Source organism: Ptychodera flava (assembly GCF_041260155.1).
Source record: "Ptychodera flava strain L36383 chromosome 23 unlocalized genomic scaffold, AS_Pfla_20210202 Scaffold_23__1_contigs__length_28996876_pilon, whole genome shotgun sequence".
NCBI classification, from domain to species: domain Eukaryota; kingdom Metazoa; phylum Hemichordata; class Enteropneusta; family Ptychoderidae; genus Ptychodera; species Ptychodera flava.
In genome coordinates this window covers 2,767,713-2,783,637 of record NW_027248277.1, presented here as the reverse complement: position 1 = coordinate 2,783,637, position 15,925 = coordinate 2,767,713, and the positions used below count along the sequence as shown (strand labels likewise).

At 34.4% G+C, this 15,925-nt stretch overlaps 1 protein-coding gene and 1 long non-coding RNA gene across 2 annotated transcripts in view; one reads left to right on the top strand and one right to left on the bottom strand.

Annotated features, from left to right (window-relative positions):
• LOC139123475 (uncharacterized) overlaps nucleotides 1-15,925 on the top strand; it is a 1,125,851-nt gene that overhangs the window by 880,211 nt on the left and 229,715 nt on the right. The gene's annotated exons all lie outside the window — the stretch shown is intronic.
• Nucleotides 7,314-15,925, bottom strand: part of LOC139123487 (uncharacterized) — a 52,949-nt gene continuing 44,337 nt past the window's right edge. The window contains exon 4 of the long non-coding RNA XR_011549693.1: nucleotides 7,314-8,249. This is a non-coding gene — a long non-coding RNA (uncharacterized lncRNA). The remainder of the gene's footprint in view (nucleotides 8,250-15,925) is intronic.

Sequence of the window (15,925 nt, the reverse complement as noted above, 5' to 3'; positions counted from 1 at the left end):
GCTGGCGGCCGGAGACGCACCAAGCAAAGAACACAAAATACATGTGACTTGAGGTCACATGATAGCGCCCTCTGTGCTGCGTGACTACAATTATTCTGATGTGATCTTGATAAGCATGGCTTTGTTTACGTTAGTTAAAATGTAAATAACGCTTGTTTATGTTATGGCAGCTGCATCAAGTTGAGCAAGCTGGTATGTGCAGGTTTTTTGGCCTGATATGGGAGTGTCTACCAGTATGGTGTTAAAATGTCTGTGTGACTGTCTGTATATATGTATGTATATGTATCCATGTGTGTATCTCTGTCTGCAGGAATATGTGTGTCTGTTTGTATGTATCTATGTATCTATGTACATATGTATGTATGACAGTCCACTACAAAAACTTGGGAACAGCTCAGCTCAAGCTGATTTTTGGTGTAATCACATGCCAATATATAATGTAGATGAGCCATTCTTAAATCAACATTTCTGCATAAAAAAATTCAAATGCGGGTAGAAAAAAGCAAATATCAAGTATGGTAAAAACTCATTTAAATCGATCATAAAAAATAATCATGATTTTAAATCGTTCAATTTTGGAAAATTACAAAAAAACCAAAATAATTTTAGTGGTGAAAATATTCGGGATTTCAACTTTTTTGACTGTTCATAAGTGATATGCTTACCATTTTGGATGATTGAAACAAATAAAGGTGACTTTCCTGAAGTCCCGAATTAGATATTCTGTGCTGTATATTGTATTGTTCTTTGTACTTTGTCAAAAATAAAATGTTCAAAACAGTTGTCATGATTGGTTGGTCAAATTAGAGATGGAGAAAGTTCCAATTTCAATCAGTGATTGAACTGATAAGGTGATTACGTTTTGAGAGAAAAATGGGTGGTCAAATTAATAGAGTGATCAAATTGAAAGGGTGGTTACAGTACTCAGGAACCACTCATCTGATCATTGTCTTACATTGTTTTTAATTATCTTAGGCCATGCATGTTAATGTGTATTATTTGATGCTAACTTTGGCTGTTTTCTATAGTTTATGAAATCTTTCTCTATATTTGCAATTTTTGTCGAAAATCGTCTCTGAAACCAAAGTATGTATGTATGTATGTATGAAGGGATGTATGTAGGGATTTAGGGATGTTTATGTATGTATGTATGTAGGGATGTAGGGATGTGTATGTATGTATGTTTGTAGGTAGTACCGTATGTATGTAGGGATGTGTATGTATGTCCACAGCAAAAACTTGAGAACAACTGCAAAGGTCAAACTCATTTTTGGTGTAATATATGATGTAGATGTGACATTCTTCAAATAAACCTGTCAGCATTGTAAAAATTCAAATGAAGTTACTAAGAAAAAAGTGAAAATGTTCAAAAACCAAGAACTCAGGAACTACTCATCTCATCCTTATTATACATGTTTAGTCGTACTGATTTGATATCAACAACAACTGTTTTCTAGTTATAATGCATTTTGTTTATTTTTGACAGCTTTGTCAAAGAAACATCTCCGCATAAACCAATTGGTTTAAAATTTTATTTTACAGATTTCTTGAGATGACCAAAATAGGATTCATTGAAATTATGGAGAAATTTGTATATTGGTATTTTTTAAGGCAGTTTTTGCCATTTTTGGTCAAATAATCTTCGTCTTTCCATTGCTTGTAAATTAGGTGCCCAGGTCATTATGACGTGAAGCATTTTCATATCTGCTGATGTATGTGAAAAATTTCACAGCAATTCATTGTGTAGGAATGCAATGTTATGTGTGTACTAGTAACTAAGTATTGCTGTAAAATCGGAGCCCGGGTTATTGACACTAGTTTATAACACAAGGAGCAAATTTACTGTATCAATAATTTGTCATTTAGGTCATTAGAATTATGTCTTCTAACATTTCCTTGGTAAATTAAATATTACTTGAAAGATTACTCGATGATCATTGGCCCAAACATTGCCCTGCATGTCACCAATACATGTATGTCTATCCATCTGAGAGAGAGAGAGAGAGGAGAGAGAGAGAGAGAGAGAGAGAGAGAGAGAGAGAGAGAGCTACCAATCCACAGACAAGTTTATTCCATTCATAATTTGAAAACTTTTAGTCAGAATGTCATGAAATGAGGTATATAATCATGGAACGATCTAGATTTTATTGCATATTGGTGGGTGTGGTCTGCATAATGATTGGTAATTTGCATAATCAACTAATTGTAATGAGCTATATATCTCAAAAACTACCTAACCAAATCTGATGCAAAAGCTCAAACTGTAGCATGGTTTTACAATGCTTAAAGTTTCATGTGCTTTGTTTACAGAATATTAGCTTATTTGCATACTAGTTTTTAAAAATAATTCAAATACTAGACTATACATAATTTCATATGACATTGTTGATATTTGTCACTCATACAAGTTATGCTGAAAGTTTGATGAACATGACACTCATTTTCACGTTTCTATACTTCATTTCTTTAATTTGGCCATACACTAATATTGAATCTACTGATTTAGATGAACCTCTGCTATTTATTGTTCCTACAGGGGTTTATTTATTCTGTATGTTTGATAAGTACTACACTTTGATTATTAGATTATTTGCATATTTCATGTAAATAGACAATGTACCAATGAATACTGAATGCACAAAACCTTATCATTCATTGCTCGTACTTCGGTCTACATATGTGATAAATTTGACAAAATGGCATTCTGTATCTCATATATATCCAAGTGTTTGTGTCTGTGTTAGTAAGAATTGACCACTGAATGCATTAACTAATTTGACCTAGTATTATTGGATTTTGAATGGGTATGATTGTAATTATATATTCATACTGAATGCATTTATTTTGACCATATTCTCACCTATTCATTGATCATACATACCGGTAGATCTGTACCCTGTTCTAAATTTAATTGGCATTGCATTCTGATTACTGCTCTTTTGCATATTTAATGAATTTCCATGATTAGACCATAGGAGATTGCTTACATGTCCGTCCCCAGGGGTGGGGGTGGGGATTGAGGTGTCTTGGTCTCAGCGTAGGTTTCTCCTTGCTATTGTTTATTTTATTTTAATGTTTGACTATGATATGTATTGCCAATAAAGATTTATACTGCCACCTTTGATGTCTTGGTCGTATGTTAGCACTGCAGCATGGTTTGTAACGTTTTTTGTTTCCTTCCCTATGTCACGTATTGTCCTGTGACAATCTACGAAAAATCCGTCACTTGTTCAAGTTGTTGCCTCTATTTTCTGATGCACTTGATTACCTAATGCGCCAAAGCTAGCAATGGTAAATTACTAATCTGTGGACATCAGCTGTCACCAGATTATCACTCACCGGATTTACTTTGTTCGTTGTTGACTTTGTCAAAGTTAATCCGGTGATAATCTGGTGACAGCATCTTATGGTGGTATTTACCTTTCTTGATGACAATTCAGTCTTCAAAATATTTCTTACAGCCTAATAACTATAATAAATGACATGAATAGTCGCAATTCGGACACTAAGGAACAATAACACAGACATTCAGCAATCAAACATGACTGGAAATTAGTTGTAACTACGTTTCTCTACAGCCTCTGTGATTTAAAAAAAACAATGAACACGAGCAACTGTTACAAAACGTAACACCAAACCCTGAAACATCAACCCTTACACTTGTTGCCCTGAAAAGTGATGTAACGTTTCTGTATAGAAGTCTGGAGAAATATACAACTTACCTTGGGCCCATTGTTCGTTTTGATATCTTTTTTCGGAATTTTGTGCTAATTGTAAGCCCTTGTTTCTCAGTTTGTATATGTTGAACATTTTTAAGTCGAACAAATATTACTCACACATGTGTTTATTTATAATCTAAATAATAATAATTGCCCCATGGTAAAGAGCTCTTTTACTCAGCTCTTGCATGGCTACTTAATATGCACTACTTCGATGGGGACATAACTGCAAATCTTCGAATTCCTCAGCACAATTTGACGAACGCAGTTGTCAGCCATATACACTTGAATTCTGAACCTTTGTCATGTCACTCTGGGCCAGGTAGCAGATAGAGAGTCAAGACACTCTTTTAAATCAAACTTGCAATCATATTTTTAAGCTAGATAGCGTTTTGGGGGTTTTTTTCTGTCATACTTGCAAGTTTTCACTGTTCCAAAATACGTACGGCCAGTTGTCATCTTTGATTTTGCTTTGTCTATGTTTTGGTACATGTAGTCTGCACCATGCATGGACAAGACCTGATCGATAGCAGTCGTATAGTTCCCATAATATGGACGGTTTCCAGAATTACTCAAACGAATGCAATTATATCGCGGTAACAATATTTGCTAACAATCTTTAAAAAAATATTTATTTATTTACTCACGAACTAACAGGTTGCCCCAATAACGGATTTGTTTGAAATAAAATATAAAAAATACAAAGTATATAACTAAATGAAACAAAAGACAAACAGGACATTAAACAACAAATCAAATCAGCAGAACATGACAAACAGACAAGAAACATCCAGATAAAATTATTACTAGCTTTTTATATTTTTCTGATGATGATGTTAAAAAACGTACGTAATGAGCAGTGAGCATCGTGCGCCCTCAACGCCCAGGACACTGCAAGACTTTCAAAATCTCCCAGAACGCACCTCGTCATAATAGGCTCAAAGTGCATTGCACGGATCACTAATGTGGGGGAGGTCATAACGCCGGTAACCACACAGCTCTGCCATGCAGAGCTAAGTCGAGTCGTGCCACACATGAGAGAAATTAGCTGAGCAAAATTTGGTTCGAAGCGTGTTACGCATCATCGTTCACGATTGCTCTGGTATTCATTCACAAATCACATCAACTTGATACTTTGATACACTGTAAGTCATAGCCACCAATCAGAGAATTGGAGTCAGTCACGTGGACTTGTAAATTTGTTTATACATTGTACCTTTACATCTGTCAATCATGGTTTCAATAATGTCTAGACACTCGATAAACTCCACTACATACAACGGTGAGTAGTATATAGTACTACACACAGTGTTACAGTTCTCTAGAGATGACTGGCGTGTCGGTATCTCAGTATCAAAATAAAATCTAACAACACAAATCTGATCCAACATTCTTGAATGCAACCATGTACAGACCTGCTTCTACTCTCCGTCATGTAACATACATGCCCAGATGCCATGGTAATACTGCAAGGCCCCTAGCTTTCTCATTTTTAAAAACGTCCCTGATTCAACATCAAAAACAAAACCATGAGAGGAGAATTCAGTGATGTATTCCTGCCTGATCCATGGCTATCAACTAATCATCATCCACAGTATCTTACCAACTTTATGTCATTGTTTCTGCAAGAATGTGGTGGGAGATTTCCAATGTACGCAATGTGTGGAAAACAAATGACCTGATATGACCACAGTTAATAGACTGATCTCATGGAACAACACTTGTTATCATGGCGAGTACAGGAATATTTGGCCATTTTTTTCGGAATAAAAAAGGAAGAGATCAATAAAACATGCCGATTATTAAAAGTAAACGATTATTAAACGATTAAAACTATTTGACTTTTATTTCAGATCGTTTAAAATTAACATTTGTACATAGATGTATAAAAATTATAATCTGAACGTACTCAAAATAAACAATGGTGTTTGTTTACAAATTACATACATTATGTTGTAAGATTATGAAAGACTTCTAATCACACAAAAATATCGCCACTACTACACTGTGGTACTAGTTCATTGTATTCAAACTACACAGCAAAATTTATAAAATACATTCAACTCTCTAGGATTCAAAATACATTTCAAATTGTACTGACTGACATGTTATTCTATTGACAGTCAGTATTATGGAATAATTTTCCAACAACTTACATCTTTATTTTTGATACCTTGACTTCAATCGATAAGTAACCAGCAATGCATTGAAAGTAAATTTCATATGTTTTTGTAACTTACTAAACAAATGTCTGAAGAAATCTGCAGAAATATAAATGATATAAATATCTCTTGGTGGGAAATTTATTATTGATTGAAACGGCAGTTCTGTCAGAACAAAATCATTATGTAGGAAAGTATAAAATATTTTTTTTTACTTTCAGAACAAAACTTGATGCTACAGTAAGTATAGTTAAAAGTACAATATCATCACATGGCTGTTGTGGATATCAAAATCACGAGGTGACGCTCACATATTCCTGTACATGTTGGTAAAAGTTGGGTTGAAATGTAAAACATTAAGGTTTGTTCTCATGAACATCATGAGATATAAACGACAATGCCATAAAATCGTGATCTACGCTGGAGTCACATTTCATGTTATTTATATCTTACACACATCTGGGATGTAAGCGTCCTTAGTTACTGGTCTAAATTTCGATACAATGTTTCACGGACACAAACGTAATTTCATACGGCAGCAACCACTTTTCTCAGGACCACCGATAATTCTCACTGTAAGAGATGTCTAGAGTCACTATTTACAATAAAAGTAGGGAAACAGGACACTGATACAGAACGAAAGCATGGTGAATATTCTAAAACTACTCTATAAAAGTATGTACAATTGGTACAACGAATAAATGCCCTGAGTTGACCCCACTCGCGTGCCCCTCTCAACAAAGTGAGATCGACCTGGATACAACGCCCTCAACGTGCGTTCCTGAACTTAGAATGGCGGTGATTGCTTAGTTTGAAGTCATTGTTTATAAACCATAAATCGGAGTAATCTTCCTCCATCGGATGGAAATATCGACAGATTTTAACAAAATTAACATCATCAGATATGCAGGTATTTTATCTCATCTTATTTTGCACACACAATTGATATTCCGCCCGATATTTATGGCGATGTGATGGAAGGTGTATCTGTACTGTTGCCTGTAGACAACCCCTTGTCAAAATTGATCAAAATTTTCGATAAAAATTTCACAAAATTTGTAAGATTCTTTCATCGGCATACAAAGGAAGTGAGCGACTGCATCTCTAAGATTGTCCGGTCCAAAATTTCAATTTCAAAATGAAAAATAACGCCAAAATTTAAATATCAACAAACATTTTTGATCAATGTTGTCATTGGGGTATGCCGTGTACAACGGCAGTCAAATACCTCCATGACAAAATTGGTCAAAATTGTTGATGATAAATCCACAAAACATCTCCGTTTTGGATTTCTAACATCCCTGAGATGAATCGACTGACAATTTTTGTCCACAACCATATTTCTAAATTTGTAAAAATAACCTTGCAATCAACTTGTTGCCATGACACATTTGTCAACAATACAGTCAAGTCAATGCAGTGCATTCAAACTTCAACGCTCACAAAATTATTCCTTCAAAAATTTCCTCCAAATTCTGACATTTTGATGTCATGTAGACATACACTTCATGTTGGTGTATTTTATCTACTTGGAAAATACTTTGATTTGGTCTCTGCCAGCCTCTACAACACCAATTTTATCACCCATGACTGCAATGTACTCAGGGTATCTCACATCACCTTCCAACAGATAACAGATCCACTTTCCATCACATCGATATTTTACGATCCAATCAAAGTTGTTACAAACATAACATTATCATCTTCATCCACAGCAATATATCCAATGGATCCCACAATCCTCCCTGGTATCTGACTGTGTCCGAATTGATATAAAAAATTCAGGTCGCTGTCAAAACACTTGATGCAGCCATTGCGAAAGTCATAAACCATGATGACATTGTTGCTGTTTACAACCACAGACACCGGCCAGTTGAATTGCCCTTGGCCTCTAATTTGACCATGGACTTCTGCTAGATATTCTCCACTTTGAGTGTACTTGACCAGTCTATCACTTCTGTCCTCAGGTTCAAAGATGTCCGATGAGGTCAAACTCAAAGTGACCAAAACAAAGTCATCCATCAGAGCAATGTCATAGACTACTTTGATGTTTTCAGGTAGAGTAATTATTTGAATAATTTCACCATTTTCATTACAAACAAAAATTTGTTTATTTCATCATCAAGTATGAAATAGTGATTGAAACGTGAGATGGCTACACTCCTTGGCCGGAATGGCTTTGCAAACTGACCATCAAAGCTTCCTATGATTTTGTCAGGGGTATAATCTTTGTTCAATATCTGTACAATATTGTTACCAGTGTCACACACCACAAGTTTATCACAGTGGAAGGTTAAACCTCTTGGCCGCTTGAACTTTCGTCCTTGGTCTTGATGTTGACCATTGACCAATGTCACTGACCAGTCACCTGAAAGGTCAAAGGTCAAATCAGTGAAAATTGTTCTGTGCATTGTCGCACAGCTTACTTTTTGTTTGCTGTAAAATGAAACCTAGTTTAGTTCACATAAAGTTTTCACTGCCCCAGAATTATTGAAAACTCACATAATTCCTTTAAGTACAGTATAATATTATTCTTTGCAAATTCTCTGAATTATTAGCCACTTTGCAAATTTACCACAGCAACATTTTCAGCAGAAATAGGCAAAATAAGTACATTGTGTATTTTGTATAAGTGTATTTTGTCATAAATTTTAGCTTATCATGCTGAATTGAAAATTCTTTGCATTTAGTACATTTCAATATTTTCAAAGATGTTACCATCGTGAACCAAAATATGAATTCATTCACTGATTACTGTAACCATGGCAACATTTTTATGACAATGGCTAAAAATATTTATTTGTCTGTAACTTGTATTTCATGTAGTAGATTGAAAAATTTTTCGCAAAAGTTTACAGACTGACATAAGCTTGTTTATTATGCATCAATGCATTAGTAAAGTTATGCATAACAAGTAACCATGGCAACGTAAATGTTAATAATTTGCTTTTCTTCATAATTATCTGTTGTTGAATTATCCTGAAAATTTTTCACTAAAGTTTAAAGGCTTATACACACTTGCTATTTTCCTATCAATGCATTACTATATTTTAGCGTTATAATCACCATGGCAACAGATTTTATTCTATTTCCTCAAAATTATCTTTCCTGGTAATACATGTATGTTGTGCAATTGAAATAAAAATTCTCCAGGAAATATTCACACACTGTAGTTCACTTTTCAATGATTCTCAATAAATGGAAAGACTCATAGAATGTATGGCTGGTATCCATGGCAATGTTTTATTGCTATTGTTTAAAAATTCTTATTTTGTCGACCATGTTTGAATTTATAGACATACAGTAGAAATTCTGTAGTGTTTTACTGAAGGTGTCCATTGTGAGTGAATATAGATGTTACTAAGTTTGAGTGAATTTGTTTGTTGGAAATTTTTAGTCATTTTGACCAAAATTTTGTTCTATACATACCGGTAGATACATTAGTACAATGATGCCAACAAGTAACCATGGCAACATACCGTAAATATTCGAAACCTGCTTTTCTTCATAACTTTTTCAGACTTTGTAATCATATGCCAATACATTAAGACACTTGTGTCTACTGGTAACCACAGTGACAGCATTTATTCTATCTATTTAAAATTTATCATTTCCTTGTAACCTTTCTCTAGTTCAAAATAAATGAAAAATTTTTGTTAAAACCTGTACTCTTGTAAAATTCAAAATGATAACTCAATGAATTAATACAATCATTTAATGTCTGACGTATCCATAGCAACAGTTTGATGATTGTTACCAAAAAATTATCATTTTCTTTTCATAACTTTTGATGTTCCGCAACACATTTGTGAGTTTGAAGTCAATTTTCTTGGAATTTCTGGTCATATTCACCAGAACTGAACATGAATAGTTTTACTGTTAGACAGTAGTAATGTTATCAAAGTTCATAGATCATTTACATATTCCTATAACCTTAGAAGAAACACTCAAAGATATTGCATTGAGTGTATTCCATAATGTGATTTTCCTCCATTTTAGTCATACAGATTTAATCAGGTATTTGTCTGGCAATAGCGTCACAGATTTAGAGATCTGTTAGATATATTGTGAAGACATTCTCTTGGTAAAGTAACAGTTTCATACACCCATGCCAATAGTCCTCCATCCTGGTGAAATTTACTGTAAAATACCATCTGAGCCATATTTTATGATAAACATTGCAATATGCACAATAAATGTCATCAGTTTTAGATTGTCGCTTAGCCACATTTTAAAAACAAGCGACCTAGCGGCCGATATAGCTCCGCTGTGTTTATGTAGAGAATAAATATTTTTGACACATGTTCATGAAGAAGGTGGAAATCTTTGATAGCTCAATGCAGTGGCCAGAAAAAAGTGGATAAATAGCTGCAAAAAAAACACAATCGAAGATTTCATCACACTTTGAATATATCACATCGGATCATCCCTAAGAACATGTCAACCAAAGCTATCTGATGAGTAGTGTTTTGGAGAATAAAATTTTCTGACCAAAAATGGCAACAATTGCCAAAAAAAATAACAGTTCCAGATTTCATCATAATTTCAAAAGATCAAATTTAGTTCATCTATAGAAATCTGTATACCAAATTTCAAAGCTGTTAGACCAGTACTTTTGAGAAACACATTTTTTAACCAAAAATGGAAAAAATTGACCCAAAAATTCAAAATTGCAGATTTCATCATAATTCAATAAATATTATTTAGTTCATCTATTGAAACCTATATACCAAATTTCAAAGCTATCAGATTTGTGGTTTTGGAAATACACATTTTTTGACCAAAATGGCAAAAATTGCCCCAAAATACAAAATTACAGATTTCATCAGAAATTCAATATATATTATTTAATAGTTCATCTGTAGAAACCTGTATACCAAATTTTAAAGCTATCAGACCAGTACTTTTGAGAAACACATTTTTTGACAAATATGGCAAAAATTGCCCTAAAATTACACAATTGCAGATTTCATCATAATTTCAATATATTATTTAATAGTTCATCTGTAGAAACCTGTATACCAAATTTTAAAGCTATCAGACCAGTACTTTTTGAGAAACACATTTTTTTGACAAAAAATGGCAAAAAATTGCCCTAAAATTACAAAATTGCAGATTTCATCATAATTTCAATAAATATCATTGAGGTGATCTGCAGGAAACTGTATACCAAATTTCAAAGCTGTTGGACCAGTACCTTTTGAGAAACACATTTTTTAACCAAAAATGGAAAAAATAGCGTCAATGACACTGTAGCTCCCATCCTGGACTATTTAGTGTTTGTTCTCTGGTCAGATATTTGAACATGTGTGAAAGGGATAAAGTGCATGAAGTGAAAATACTTAAATGAAATGTACTGGAGACAGTGAAATATGTTTAATGTAATTATTCAGAATATAAAATGGAAAAAATACAGAATTAGATATATCGAATACTGTGATACAACCATTAACTCAACAAGTCATTTACAATGACATAGTCCCCACTTGTAATAGGAGTATTAGTCTTGATGGGGCAGGAAAATGTGGTCATTAAGAAGTATCACTGGAGTGTATATGTTGAGATCTATGGGCACATAGGTCTATGTCGTTGTTCCCAATTTGAAACACATGAGGCATGTCTAAGTTATGGTTCTAAATCGGGAAAAAAAGATCACACCTCTAGCAGTATTGGCCAGCCAAGAAATACATATGCGCATTATAAATGAGGTACAAGATGTGACATCTTAAGGTCTAATATCCTATCAAAATTGGAGGGTATAGAACTTGTGGTTACTGAAATATGCATATATATGTATAATCAAGGTCAAAGGTCATCGAGGTCACATGACATTTTGAAAAAAAAAATTATATTGCTAATTAATCCCTATATGCCAAAAAATCAGATCTCTAGCTCTATTCGCTTGCCCAGAATTAGATGTGTACATAATTAATGAGGTAAAGCGTGTGTTGTCATAAGGTCTCCCATCCTACTAAATACAAAGGACATAGCACTTGTGGTTACTTATTTATTGACATAAACATATATTTTAGGTAAAAGGTCATCGAGGTCACATGACATTTGGTCAAAAAATTTCACTCCTATAGTTATCCCTATATACCAAAATCAGACATCCAGCTCTATTGACTCGCTCAGAATGAGATATGCGCATAATTATTGAGGTACAGTATGTGTCGTCATAAGGTGTCCAATCATACCAAACATGAAGGCTGTAGCACTTGTGGTTACTGAGTTATGGAAAAATATGTATATTTGAGGTCAAAAGTCACCGAGGTCACGTGACATTTTGTCAAAAAAATTGTTTTGCTAAGTTATCCCTATATACCGAAAATCAGACCTCTAGCTCTATTGGCTCGCTCAAAATTAGATATGTGCATAATTAATGAGGTACAATATGTGGCGTCATAAGCTGTCCCATCATACCATATATGAAGGGTGTAGCACTTGTGGTTACTGAGTTATGGACAAAAATGTATATTTGAGGTCAAAGGTCACCGAGGTCACGTGACATTTTGTCAAAAAATTGTTTTGCTAAGTTATCCCTATATACCGAAAATCAGACCTCTAGCTCTATTGGCTCGCTCAAAATTAGATATGTGCATAATTAATGAGGTACAATATGTGGCGTCATAAGCTGTCCCATCATACCATATATGAAGGGTGTATCACTTGTGGTTACTGAGTTATGGACAAATATGTATATTTGAGGTCAAAGGTCACCGAGGTCACGTGACATTTTGTCAAAAAAATTGTATTGCTAAGTTATCCCTATATACCAAAAATCAGACCTCTAGCTCTATTGGCTCACTCAAAATTAGATATGTGCATAATTAATGAGGTACAATATGTGGCGTCATAAGGTTTCCCATCATACCATACATGAAGGCTGTAGCACTTGTGGTTACTGAGTTATGGACAAATATGTATATTTGAGGTCAAAGGTCACCGAGGTCACGTGACATTTTGTCAAAAAATTGTTTTGCTAAGTTATCCCTATATACCAAAAATCAGACTCTAGCTCTATTGGCTCGCTCAAAATTAGATATGTGCATAATTAATGAGGTACAATATGTGGCGTCATAAGCTGTCCCATCATACCATATATGAAGGGTGGTAGCACTTGTGGTTACTGAGTTATGGACAAATATGTATATTTGAGATCAAAGGTCATCAAGGTCACATGACATTTTGTCAAAATATCCGAGATATATGCGTGAACGGATGGACTCACGGATGGACGAACAGACGGACATGACCCAATCTATAAGCTCACTGGACTTCATCCGTGGGGACTAAAAATTGTGTCACTGCATCCTTTTTGCAATATGAATACGATGAGAAACTAAATTTTTATTTTTCGTGGCCTTATACATGGGAGTCTATGGAGATCTGCCTTATACATGGGAGTCTATGGAGTGTAAACTAAAAATATGCAAATTTCACCACGATTTGCCCAAATTTGGGAAAGGTCACTCCTATGCACTTCCATACCAAGTTTCAAATCAATCGGACTTGTGGTTTCAGAGCAGGAGATTTTTTGACCAAAAATGGGAGAAAATTACAAAAAAATTCATGAAAAATAGCAAGTCCAAGATACTGACCCAAGATGTGCACAATCATTTCATGTCAGCCCAAAGTACTTACATGCTAATTTTTCATGTAATCTGCTTAGTGGTTCTTGAGTTTTTTCAATTTTGACTGTTTTTACATTTTTTCACTTAATTTGCATATTTTTGGCAATGACAACTTCATTTGAACAAAATCTCATCTACAGCCCATCATCCATGTACACACCAAATATCAAGATGAAATGTACAGCGGTTTTGGAGTTTTTGATGTTGACGGACAGACATACAGACATACAGACATACAGACATACAGACATACAGACATACAGACATACAGACATACAGACATACATACATACAGACATTTCCCTAGCCTATAAGAATAGCTTCCATTGCCATATATACATATGGCTATGGGAGCTAAAAATTGAACCAAAAATTCAAAATTGCAGATTTCATCATAATTTCAAAAAATATTATTTAGTTCATCTATAGAAACCTATATACCAAATTTCAAAGCTATCAGATGAGAATTTTGGGAAATACACTGTTTTTGTCAAAAAATGGCAAAAATTGCCCCAAAAATACAAAATTACAGATTTCATCAGAAATTCAATATATATTACTTAGTTCATCTATAGAAACCTGTATACCAAATTTCAAAACTATCAGACCAGTACTTTTAGAGAAATACATTTTTGACCAAAATCGGCAAAAATTGCCTTAAAATGCAAATTTGCATATTTCCGCACAATTTGAACAAATCTGAAATAGATCATCCCTAGGGACATATGTACCAAATATCAAAGCTATCTGACTGGTAGTTTTGAAGAAGAAGATTTTTAAAGATTTTTTACCAAAAATGACAAAAATTGCCTTAAAAATACAAATATGCAAATTTCACCACGATTTGAACAAATCTAAATCAAGTCACCCTAAGTAAACTGCATATCAAATTTCAAAGCAATCGAACAAGCGGTTTCAGAGAAGATTTTTTTACCAAGAAACAGCAAAAAATGCCCCATAATTACAAATATGCAAATTTCACCACGATTTGAAGTAACTTAAGTGAGGTCATCCCAAGTGAACTGCATATGAAATTTCAAAGCACTCGGACTTGCGGTTTCAGAGGAGAAGGCAATTATTGACGGACGACGGACGGACGGACGACGACGGAAAATCAACCTATTTGATAAGCTCCGCGTCGCTGACAGAGGAGCTAACAAAACAAACTGGCTGCCACTCTCTGCCTACATGTACTAATCCATTGGGTAAAGACAGAAATCATAGAATTTTTCTATTTAAGTATTTTACAGATTGATATAGATTCACATTATATGGAAATGTTAAACTATTCCTAGTTTTGGCAGTACAGTTTCCAAAATTTTTAACATGTTGTTTCTTTTATTCTACCAGCAATAATTAAATGAAATGGTGAAAGAGTTTAAAAGATGTCAAAGAGTGATCACTTCAGTACGTGCAATGAGGTCAAAGTTCAGAGGTGAGACTTTTCACTGTCCCAGATCACTCACTTGTCCCAGTAGTAGTATTTGTATTAACACAGGGTTCAATGTGAACCACATTGGGCAGTGATTGACTGTTCACATCCTTCAACACATTGTTAGAGTAAATTGTAACAGCTTGTGTTTTGAAGTGTAACAGAACACATGATACAAACATGGCAGTTCCCTCAGATTCAACTCTCCACCTATTAAATTCACAGACCTCACATCGTCAATTTGGGTGTTTTATCATGGTGGTAAATGCTCCATAATTTCAGGATTCCTATCATTAACTTGAAAATTGCTGTGAAGTCACCTCACATTAAAATGTCTCCCTCTCTCAAGAAAGCTACTAAAGATACTCTGTTTTGTTTCCAAATCTGTAGTGGAAGGGAAACTGAATCACATGCTATTCTTGAAAAAATACGTGATGGTCATGAAATTTTGATAAACCATGAAATAGTCCATTTATTGCATGAAATATGTGCACTCTGACCTCAGGTCTATCCCAGAATGCATCAATTCTGATAAAATAGGTTTGTACAAAATTATTCCTACAGCTGATAACAGAGACAGGATTACTTGATTAACAAGGCAGGTATGTATGAAATTCAACACATGGTAGTATCAATTAGACTATTCCCATGTGATCAGAATTGATACATGTAATAATGCTTATACTCTTATTTATCCTTTCCTGCAGTCAGTGTGTTCATTACAGCTGTAGTAGAAGGACTCAAAGTGACTTCTTAGTCCCATGGACACCGTCCAGGGGGACTTATAAGTTTGGTCATGTCCTCGCGTGCGTGCGTGCGTGCGTGCGTCCGTCCGTCCGTCAATTCACGCAGATATCTCAGACATGCCCTGGTCAATTTCTTTCAAACTTTGCACAAGGATAGAACCCTACCTCATACAGATGCACATCGATTTGTTTCACAATGCAATCAAATTTGGCCGTGTTAGAGGACTTTTTA